This window comes from Mustela lutreola, chromosome X, assembly GCF_030435805.1.
Source record: "Mustela lutreola isolate mMusLut2 chromosome X, mMusLut2.pri, whole genome shotgun sequence".
In the NCBI taxonomy this organism is placed as follows: domain Eukaryota; kingdom Metazoa; phylum Chordata; class Mammalia; order Carnivora; family Mustelidae; genus Mustela; species Mustela lutreola.
This window is the reverse complement of record NC_081308.1, coordinates 42,189,555-42,200,896: the sequence shown is the minus strand read 5'-3', so window position 1 is coordinate 42,200,896 and position 11,342 is coordinate 42,189,555. Positions and strand designations below refer to the sequence as shown.

General features: G+C 41.7%; 1 long non-coding RNA gene across 2 annotated transcripts in view; it reads right to left on the bottom strand.

The window, feature by feature from the left end:
- Positions 1–2,099: 2,099 nt before the first annotated feature.
- The window catches only part of LOC131821985 (uncharacterized), a 31,598-nt gene continuing 22,355 nt past the window's right edge, over positions 2,100–11,342 (bottom strand). For both annotated transcript variants that reach the window (XR_009350041.1, XR_009350043.1), the window contains exon 5: positions 2,100–3,139. This is a non-coding gene — a long non-coding RNA (uncharacterized LOC131821985). The remainder of the gene's footprint in view (positions 3,140–11,342) is intronic.

Sequence of the window (11,342 nt, the reverse complement as noted above, 5' to 3'; positions counted from 1 at the left end):
GAAACAAGGAAACAATGGCTTTGAATTATACATTGGACTGGACGGACTTAACAGACATATCCAGAACATTCCATTCCCAAACCATAGAATACACATTTTTTTCCAAGCATGCATGTGATAGTTTCCGGAACAGATCACATATTAGTACACAAAATAGACCTCAACAAATTAAAAAAGACTGAAGCTATACCATGGACCTTTTCTGATCATAATGTTACAAAAGTTTAAGTACTGGGCACCTGGATGGCTCGGTTGTTTGGGTGATTACCTTCAGCTCAGGTCACGATCCCAGTGTCCTAGGTTCAAGTCCCACATCAGGCTCCCTGCTCCATAGGGAGTCTGCTTCTCCCTCTGACCTTCTCCCCTCTCATGCTCTCTCTCACTCTTTCTCTCAAATAAAAATAAATAAAATCTTTTTTAAAAAACTTGAAGTAAATCACAAGAAAAAATCCAGAAAGACCAAAAATACATGGAGGGTAAACAACATGCTAGAAAAGAATGAATGGGCCAGCCAGGGAATTAAAGAAGAAATTGAAAACCACATGGAAACACATGAAGATTAAAACATCATCATCCAAAACCACGGGGACGCAGCAAAAGTGATTCTAAGAGGGAGGGGATGCAGGCCTACCTCATGAAGCAAGAAAAATCCCAAATAAACAATCTAACCTTATACCCGAAGGAGCTAGAAAAAGAGCAACAAACATATCCTAAAGCCAGCAGAAGGAAGGAAATCCTAAAGATTAGGGCAGAAATACATGATAGAGAAACTAAATAATAATAATAATAATAATAGTAGTAATAATAATAATAATAATAATAGAAAATACCAATGAAACCAGGAGATAGTTCTTTGAAAAAATTAGTAAAATTGATAAACCTCTAGCCGGACTTAACAAAAATAGAAAGGACTCAAACAAAATCACAAATGAGAGAGGAGAGATCACAACCAACACTACAGAAATACAAACAATTAAAAGAAAATATTCTGGAAAGCCGTATGCTGACAAATTGGACACCCTGGAAGAAATGGATACGTTCTTATAAACATAGAAACTACAAAACGTAAACAAGAAGGAATAGAAAACTTGAACAGACTGATAACCAGCAAAGAAACTGAATCAGTGATAAAGATCTTTCAACAAACAGAAGTCCAGGTCCAGATGCTTTCACAGTCAAAGTTTACTAAACATTTATTTTAAAAATTTTTAAAATTTTATTTACTTATTTGAGAGAGAGAAATAGTGAGAGAGGGAGAGCACAAGCAGAAGGAAGAGGGAGAAAGAGGCTCCCCACAGAGCAGGGAGCCTAATGTGGGACTCGATCCCAGGACCCTGGGATCATGACCTGAGCCAAAGGCAGACACTTAATGACTGAGCCACCTAGGCGCCCTGAAATTTTACCAAACATTTAAAGAGGAGCAAATACTTATTTTCTCATACTCTTCCAGAAAAACAGAAAAGGAAGGAAAACTTCCAAATTCATTCCACGAGGCCAGCATTACCCTGATACCAAAGCCAGATAAAGATTCCACTAAAAAAGAGAACTACGGGCCAATGTCCCTGATGAACATGGATGCAAAAAATTTTCAGTAACGTACTAGCACACCAAATCCCACAGTACTTTAAAAGAATCATTCACCACAATCACCTGGGATTTCTTCTTGCTTTGTAAGTGTGGTTCAGTATTCACAAATCAATCAATGTGATACATCACATTAATAAAAGAAAGGATAAGAACGGTATTATCATTTCAATACATGTGGAAAAAGCATCTGACAAAGTACAACATCCATTCATGAAAAAAGCACTCAACAAAGTAGGTCTATTTATTTATTTATTTATTTATTTTATTTTATTTTATTTTTTTTTTAAAGATTTTATTTATTTATTTGACAGAGAGAAAGATCACAAATAGGTAGAGAGAAAGAGAGAGAGATGAGGAGAAGCAGGCTCCCTGCTGAGCAGAGAGCCCAATGCGGGACTCGATCTCAGGCCCCTGGGATCATGACCTGAGCCGAAGGCAGAGGCTTAACCCACTGAGCCACCCAGGCGCCCCTATTTATTTATTTTAAAGATTTTATTTATTTATTTGACAGAGAGAGATCACAAGTAGGCAGAGAGGCAGAGGAGGAAGCAGGCTCCCCGCTGAGCAGAGAGCCTGATGCGGGACTCGATCCCAGGACCCTGACATCATGACCTGAGCCGAAGGCAGCGGCTTAACCCACTGAGCCACCCAGGCGCCCAACAAAGTAGGTTTAGAGGAAACATACCTCAAGAGCATAAAGGCCATCTACAAAAAACCCACAGCTCCTATCGTCCTCGGTGGGGAAAACTGAGAGCTTCTCCTCTCTACAGTCAGGTATAAAACAAGGATGTCCATGCTCACCACTGTTATTTAACACAGTACTAGAAGCCCTCGCCACAGCGGTCAGACAACAAAAAGATACAAGAGACATCCAAATCGGCAAGGAAGAAGGAAAACATTTACTATTTACAGATGACATGATACTCTATAAAGAAAAGCCAAAAGACACCACCAAAACATTGCTAGACCTGATACACGAATTCAGTAAAGTCGGAGGATATAAAATCAATACACAGAAATCTGTTACATTTCTATATACGAGTAATGAAGCACCAGAAAGGGGAACGAAGAGATCAAGCCCATTTAAAACTGCACCAAAAGCCGTAAGATACCAAGGAGTAAACCTAACCAAAGAGGGGAAAGACCTGTAACCTGCAAACTATAAAACACTGATGAAATAATGTGAAGACACAAAGAAAGGGAAAGACATTCATGTTTATGGGTTGAAAGAACAAATATTGTTAAAATGCGCACACTACCCAAAGCGATCTACAGATTTAAGCGATCAAATTACCCACATCATATTTTCACAGTGCTACAACAAACAATCCTAAAGTTTACATGGAATCAGAGAAGACCACAAATAGCCAAAACAATCTTGAAAAATGAAAGCAGGGGCGCCCGGGTGGCTCAGTCACTTAAGCGTCGGCTTTCGGCTCAGGTCATGATCACGGGGGCCTGGGATTGAGTCCTCTGTTGGGCTCCTTGCTCAGGGGAGAGCCTGCTTCTCCCTCTCCCTCTGCTGGCCGCTCTGCCTACTTGCGCTCTCCTTCTGTCAAAGAAAATAAACACAATCTTAATCTTAAAAAAAAAAAAAAGGTGTTGATAAGAAAAAAAGAAAAAAGAAAAATGTAAACAAACCTGGAGTCATCACAATTCCAGACTTTAAGTTACACTACAAAATTGTGGTAATCAAAACAGTGTGGTCCTGCCACTAAAGAGACACAGAGATAAATGGAACAGAATAGAAACCCCAGAATTGAGCCCACAATTATATGGTTAGTCTTTGATAAAGGAGGAAAGAATATACAGTGGGAAAGAGACAGTGTCTTCAACAAATGGTGTTGGGAAAACTGGACAGCGACATGCAAAAGAATGAAAGTGGACCACTTTCTCACACTGTACACAGAAATAAACCCTAAATGGATTAGGGACCTAAATGTGAGACCTGAAACAATAAAACTCCTAGAAGTGAGCCTAGGCAGTAATGTCTCTGACATCAGCGGAAGCAACATTTTTCCAGATGTCTCCTGAGGCAAGGGAAATAAAAGCAAAAAAATTAAACTATTGGGACCACATCAAAATAGAAAGCTTCTATTTTGAAGGAAACATAACTAAAAAGCAGCCTACAGAATGGGAGAAGATATCTGCAAACGATACATCTGATGAAGGGTTACTATCCAGTACATATAAAATAGTGATACACGGGGCACCTGGGTGGCACAGTGGGTTAAAGCTTCTGCCTTCAGCTCAGGTCATGATCCCAAGGGTTCTGGGATGGAGCCTCACATTGGGCTCTCTGCTTGGCAGGGAGCCTGCCTCCACCCCCCCGCCTGTCTGCCTACTCGTGATTTCTGTTCTGTCAAATAAATAAATAAAATATTAAAAAAAATAAAATACTGATACAACTGAACACCTGAAAAACAAATAATTCAATTAAAAAATGGGCAGAAGACATGAGCAGACATTTCTCCAAAGAAGACATCCAGATGGCCAACAGACACATGAAAAGATGCTCAACATCACTCATCATCAGGGTAATAGAAATCAACCTATAATGAAATATCAGCTCTCACCTGTCAGAATGGCTAAAATAAAAAAAATACAAGAAACAACAAGGAGAACCTTTGTGCACTGTTGGTGGGAATGCAAACTGGTGCAGCCACTCTGGAAAATAGTATGGAGGTTCCTCAAAAAATTAAAAATAGAACCACCCTACAATGCAGTAATCATGCTACTGGATATTTTCCCCAAAACAAAAAAACAGCGATTAAAAGGGATACATGCACCCCTGTGTTTATAGCAGCATTATTTACAATAGCCAAGATACAGGAGCAGCTAGAGTGTCCCTCAACTGATGAATGGATGAAGATGTGGGGGGTGTGTGTGTGTGTGTGTGTGTTTATGTGCGTCTATTGTGTAGACCCACACAATATACACATGCAATAGAATATTATTCAGCATATAAAGGAATGAAATCCTGCCATTTCTAACAACACGGTTGGAGCTAGAGTATGATGCTAAGTGAAATTAGAAAAACACAAATGCCATGATTTCACTCATATGTGGAATTTAAGAAACAAACGAGCAAAGGAAAAAAAAGAGAATGTGACAAACCAAAAAAACCACACACTAAAGTGTAGAGGACTGGTGGGTACTAGAGGTGAAATGGAGGGGGATGGGTGAAATAGGTGATGGGAATTAAAGAGTACACTTACGATGAGCACTGAGGAATGAACAGCAGTGTTGAATCATTACATCGTACACCTGAAACTAAGTAACGCTATGTTAGCTGTACTGAAATTAAAATTAAAATCTTAATTAAAAAAAGAGTAAAAAAAGTCAACTAGAAATAGACAAGAGCTCCCCAATCTGACAAAGGGTTAAAGATAAAGATCTATATAAATCCTACAGCAAACATTATAGTTAATGGTGAATGAGTAAAAGTTTCTCCTCGGATCAAGATCAAGAAAAGAATATCTGCTATTGTTATACCATTTTTATTCAGTGTTGAACTGAAAGTCCTATCCAATGCAACAATTCAACAAAAAGAAGTTGAAAAAGCAAGGATAGGAAAAACTAACACCATCATAATTTGCAGATTATACTTTTTTAATGTAAAAAGATTTAAAAGTATCTTCAGATCTATTAGATTGTAGAAGTGAAGTTAGCAAAATTACTGAATAAAATGTCAATATATAAAATTGTATATACACAACTGTATTTCTTTTTTTTTTTTTAAAGATTTTATTTATTTATTTGACAGACAGAGATCACAAGCAGGCAGAGAGGCAGGCAGAGAGAGAGGGGGAAGCAGGCTCCCTGCTGAGCACATAGCCTGATGCAATGCAGGGCTCAATCCCAGGACCCTGAGCTGAAGGCAGAGGCTTAACCCACTGAGCCATCCAGGTGCCCCATATACAACTGTATTTCTACATATCAGCAATAATTAGAAAATAAGTTTAAAATTATGCAATTCACAATTATATCAAGAAATGTAAAAAAAAAAAAAACCAAAAAACACTCCAAAGAATAAATATAACAAAATAAGTACGAGATCTCTGTAGAGAATATTACAAACATTACTGAAAGAATGTCAAGAGCTAAATAAATATATAGCCTTTATTGGAACACCAAACATTGTAAAGATATCAATTTCCCCCCAAACTGATGTTTAGTTTCAATGCACTCCTAGCATGCTTTCTGGACAATTGATAGATTCTAAAATACACGTGGAGATACAAAGGACCTAGAATATCCCCAGATCATTGTGAAAAACCAGACTGGAGGACTCACACTGCCTGATTTCAGGACTTATTATAAAGCTACAATGATCAAGACCTGAAGAACAGGGACAGACCTGTAAAGAAACAGAACAGATGGAACAATCTAGAAATAGAGGTACAAATCAGTTGAACTGCAACAAATTCAATGAACAACAAGCAATGCAACCTAGTAGAGTAATTATAGTCTTTTCAAAGCAAGTGATGCTGGAACAACCCTATCTCTATTTGAAAAAGAACCAATCTTATCATTACCTCACATAAAAGCTCAAGATTGTTACATAAATGAGGCAAGTGTGGCCTGTATCTACGGGCCTTCTCTTGGTTGCTTCTTCATAGCGAACCGGGACCATTGCTTCAAAGCTTGCCAGTGCCAAACTCAAATCTTACAAATCCACTTGCTTTTAATATAGCCCAAATAATATTTTCGGCCAGGTAGAGTCTGCCCGCTTCACGTACCCTGCAAAACTGGACCCCAAATCCACCAGCCATAGATATGACAAACTGTGGGATCATAAGGGACACAGGCAGCCACTGCCGGCCTTGCTGCTGAGTGACGTTGCGTCGCCCAGCTGTAGTTAGTTCCCCATTCTCCAATTCCCCTCCCCACGGGGAGTTGCACTGTTTTCTCCCCTTTCTGGGAGGGGGCGCTGTGCCATCGCCTCTGGAGTTTTCCTGTTATGAGGGACTTCAGTCACATGCCACCTGTCTTAGCACCACCAAAATAAATAAATAAATAAATAAATAAATTCCTGCTGAGAAATACTGACATCCTCTTGTGATCCCATCTCTTCTTTGATTAGCTCCAAATCCTCAAACTCACTACATGGGGTCGTAAGGATGGGGCTTTGGTGACGATCAAGGAATTGGCACGTCTGTCTAGTCGCTAGGACACTCAAAGCGCGATGTGATTCTGGATGGCTTCAGGTGTTCGGGGCTCAAATTTGGACCGCCTCCATGTCACAGCCCTGTTCTTCTTAGTGGCTCCATCTTCTGTGGGCTTCTCTTGGGCCTCGTTAGCCTGGTCAAGTGGTAACCCCAGTATGTGGATGAAGCCACATCCTTAGAATGGACTTTTGGCATCAGAGGTGCTGAGCTGCCCAGGGAAGGAGAACAGCTCACCTGCTTGGGTCTTTGATACGAGACAGGGGCCAGATACCCTAAGGCCCGTCGTAGGCCTGATAGAAAAAGAAGAGGAGTGCAGGCCCCTAGACCGAGGGAGGGCTACTCCTGACCCCATGACGGGCCATAGAAGGAGGAGTTCCCCTGTGGCCGGGCCAGGGATTTGGGGAACATGGAAATGAGAGGATGCCCTCATCCCTGGAGACAGCTGTGACAGGCCAAGGCCAGCTGCCAAAGTGCAGCTGTGGTTGTGAGGGGACACACGCCTCAGATGTTGTGACATTGACCTATCCAATTGCAGATGTCATCATTCTAGCTTGTCCCTGGAGGGATATCAAGATCCTAACCCTTGGGCTTGGTTGGGTGAAGCATTACTTAAGGTGACCAAGGCAAGGAAGTTCTTATTTTTGACCCTCAACAGGACTCCAAAGGGGGTTGCTGTCTTCCTGGAAAGGGGCCCCCCAAGTCACCGAGAGGCGTGCTGGGCCTTGCTTCCAGGCAGCATCTCACCAGGACACAGCCTGGAGGGGAGTAAAAGCCCACATTCTGGGGGAAGACAAGATGGAGATGGGGGAAGGGCTGGTGGTACCCTGGGAGGCAAAATGCTGAAGATCTTTTTGTCCTGACTGTTCCCTTGGAGATGATCCCTGTTCTCATTATTGGAAGGGGGAGTCTCAGTCATCAGTGAGTAACAGCCTAAGGCTTGTATGCTGTTGGCCGCACGGGTAACCAGTGAATGTTCCCATACTGGTGTGGGTGGTAAACACACCCCAGTAACAATCATGGCAAGGCACCGAAGGGTGACATCCTGTCACAGCAGACGTGAAGTGCTGTCCTGTCATTCCATTCCCTGATAGCCTGTGCTTACAGCCACTACCAGTGAGTGATGGCTACTTACAGATTATAGATGATTAAATAAGGCTTTCCCTACATTAGAGCTCCTCTACCAGATAATCACCCCTTTAGCAAACAACACTCAAAAGAATATGGGCAGGGCGCCTGGGTGGCTCAATGGGTTAAAGCCTCTGCCTTCAGCTCAGGTCATGATCCCAGGGTCCTGGGCTCTCTGCTCAGTGGGGAGCCTGCTTCCCCCTCTCGCTGCCTGCTTCTCTGCCTACTTGTGATCTCTGTCAAATAAATAAATAAAATTCTTAAAAAAAAAAAAAAGAATATGGGCAAATGGTCTGGAGTTACAGACTTGGCTAATATGTTCCATTCAGTGAAAAGTCTCACAAGAGAGTTGACTATAATCTGCCTTCACATCTGGGGGTCAACAACAGACCTTTTCCTGGTTGCCTGGGGGCGGGGGGAGGGTAGACTTCAATAGTCTCACCATTGTGCATGGGTTTTTGCTGACAGGACCTAGATGCCTGCCCCTCACTCCCACCAAAATGCCTTTGGCATTATATTGAGGACATCCTCTTTCCTGCACCTGCCAACTCTCTGTCTTACAGACCCACAACGAGTGAGCACCTTCCTGAGAGGGCACAGAGGCCACTGCGTCACTTCAGAATGTGTAAGGTATAAGGTACCCTAGAAGGCCCTTTTACTCTGTTAAATTTGGGGGCTATATTTGGAACTGAAAAGTGTAAACTATGAGGTGCCTGGGTGGCTCAGTTGGTTAAGCATCTGCCTTCGGCTCAGGTCATGATCCTAGAGTCATGAGATCGAGTCTCAAGTCAGGCTCCCTCTCAGCGGGGAGCCTGCTTCTCCCTCTCGCTGCTACTCCCTTTGCTTGTGCTCTCTGTAAGATATGTAAATAAAATCTTTTTTTTAAAAAAAAGATTTTATTTATTTGATAGAAGACATAGCAAGAGAGGGAACAGAAGCAGGGGGAGTGGGAAAGGGAGAAGCAGACTCCCTGCTGAGCCAGATGCGGGGCTCCATCCCAGGACCCTGAGATCATGACCTGAGTCAAAGGCAGACGTTTAATGACTGAGCCACCCAGGAGCCCAACAAAATCTTAAAAAAAAAAGGTAATCTGTTCCCAATCTGGTAACAGAAAATCTCCTAGCATTCCAACCTTCCACATCCATAAGGAGGCTCGACATTTCCTAGAAGTTCGGATTTTGACACCAACACATTCTTCAGCCATACTATTTGCTAGGCCCTATATACCGGGTAGTCAGTCCATAAGTCTTCCATATTCAGTGGGGACCCGAGTGACAAGAGGCTCTAGATAAACTAAGGGAGGTTATTCAGTTCAGCTTTTTCCCTATGTGCCCTGAGGGCAAGAGATACAATTAGAAGTTTCTGCCACCAGAGTTTGCTTCCTGAGGCCTCTGGACCAAAGGAACAGGCAAACTCCTACCCATGGACTTTTACTGTAATCAGCTTCCGTCTCAACCCAAATGTGTTTGCCATTAGAGAGGCAACTCCCAGTGGCCTACAGGGCACTTTTGGAAACCTTGGCCCTTTCTGGGGCAGAGCGAGTTACCCCACGGACCAGGATTTCTAGTATGTCCTGCACAATGGAAAAGGTGGCCTGTGAAGTCAGATCAGCAACAGAGACCTCATTATTAAAATGGAAAGGATACATACAAGGGCAGGTCATACCCAGCCCTCCTGGAGATTTACAAAGTCCACGAGGAAACAACCTCATATACTGCTACTGAGGTTGACTTGCCCCAAACCCAGAAATGCCTCTGCCTCCCACCCCCTGCTCGCTCAATGGGGACAACGGGGAGGATGGTCAGGACTCTCAAAGCAAGAAAAGCAGTGGTCTTCCTTTACTAATGGAGTGAGCACTGGAGTATAAGAGGCCAGATAATGGACAGCTGTAGACTGTCACCCCTATTCAAACAGTCCGAAGTCCATATGGGGTGGAGGAGTCAACCTAGCTCTTCCATCAGTGCCCCCACCCATGAGAGGTCGGGGCACTGGGGCATCATGGGCTCATGAAAATGGACTGTTAACAGGAGGTGTCATGGTAGAGAACAAAGCCATTAGGGACTATACCAAATGCCAACCGTCTCTTCAATAAATGGTCTTGAGGGAACTGTCCAGGGACAGGCAAAATAAGGTGATTAGACTATCTTACACCATGCACAAAAATCAACTCAAAATGGATTAAAGACCTGAATGTAAGACCTGAAACCATAACCTTTCTAGAAGAAAACATAGGCAGGAAGCCCTGTGACATCTGTCTTGGTGATGATTTTTTTGGACTGGACTCCAAAAACAAAGGCAACCAAAGCAAAAATAAATAAGTGGGACTACATAAAGCTAAACGCTTCTGGAAAAAAAAAAAAAGGAAATCATCATCAAAATGAAAAGGCAACTCTTTTCCACATTGTATATTCTTGCTTCCTTTGTCATGTAAGTGTGGGTTTATTTCTGGGTTCTCTACTGAGATATATATATATTTTTTTGCCAAGACCCTACTGTTTTGATTAATATAGGTTTGCCATATACCTTAAAATCTGGAGCTGTGATGCCTCCAGCCTTGTTCTTCGTTTCAAAACTGCTTTGGCTGCCTTTCAGGGTCTTTGGTGGTTCTACAAAAATTTTAGGATTATTTGTTCTCATTCGGTGAAAAATGCTATCGGTATTTTCATAGGGATTGCATCAAATCTATAGATTGCTTTGGGTAGTATGGACATTTTAACGATATCAGTTCTGCCAATCCATGAGCAAGGTATGTCTTTCCATTTGTATCATTTTCAATTTCTTTCAAAGTACAGGTCTTTTGCCTCTAAATTTATTCCTAGGTATTTTATTCTTTTTGATGCAGGAGCAAAATGCAATTGTTTTCTTCATTTCTCTTTCTGCTGCTTCACTGCCAGTGTACAGGAACAGTATTAGTTTCTTGTTATCAATTCTGTATTCTGAAACTTTACCAAATTTCTTACTTCTAGTAATGTTTTGGTGGAGTCTTTGGGTTTTTCTACATGTATGTCATCTGAAAATAGTGACAACTTCATTTCTTCCTAACCAATATGAATGCCTCATTTCTTTTTCTTATCTGACTGACTGCTCTGGCTAGGATTTCCGGTACCATGCTGAATAAAAGTGATGAGCGTGGACATCCTTGTCTTATTTCTGGTCTTAGAGGAAAAGATCTCATTTTTTTTACCTTTTAGTAGGATGTTAGCTGTGTTGGGAGAACTGGCCAGCAACATGCAAAAGAATGAAACTGGACCACTTCTTTATACCTTCTGCAAAAATAAATTCAAAATGAATTAAAGATCTAAATGTGAGACTTGAAACCAGAAAAATACTACAAGAGAACACAGACAGCAATTTCTCTGACACTGGCTGTAGCAACATTTTTTCTAGATATGTCTCCTAAGGCAAGAAAAACAAAAGCAGAAGTAAACTATCCAAACTACACTAAAATGAAAAGATTTA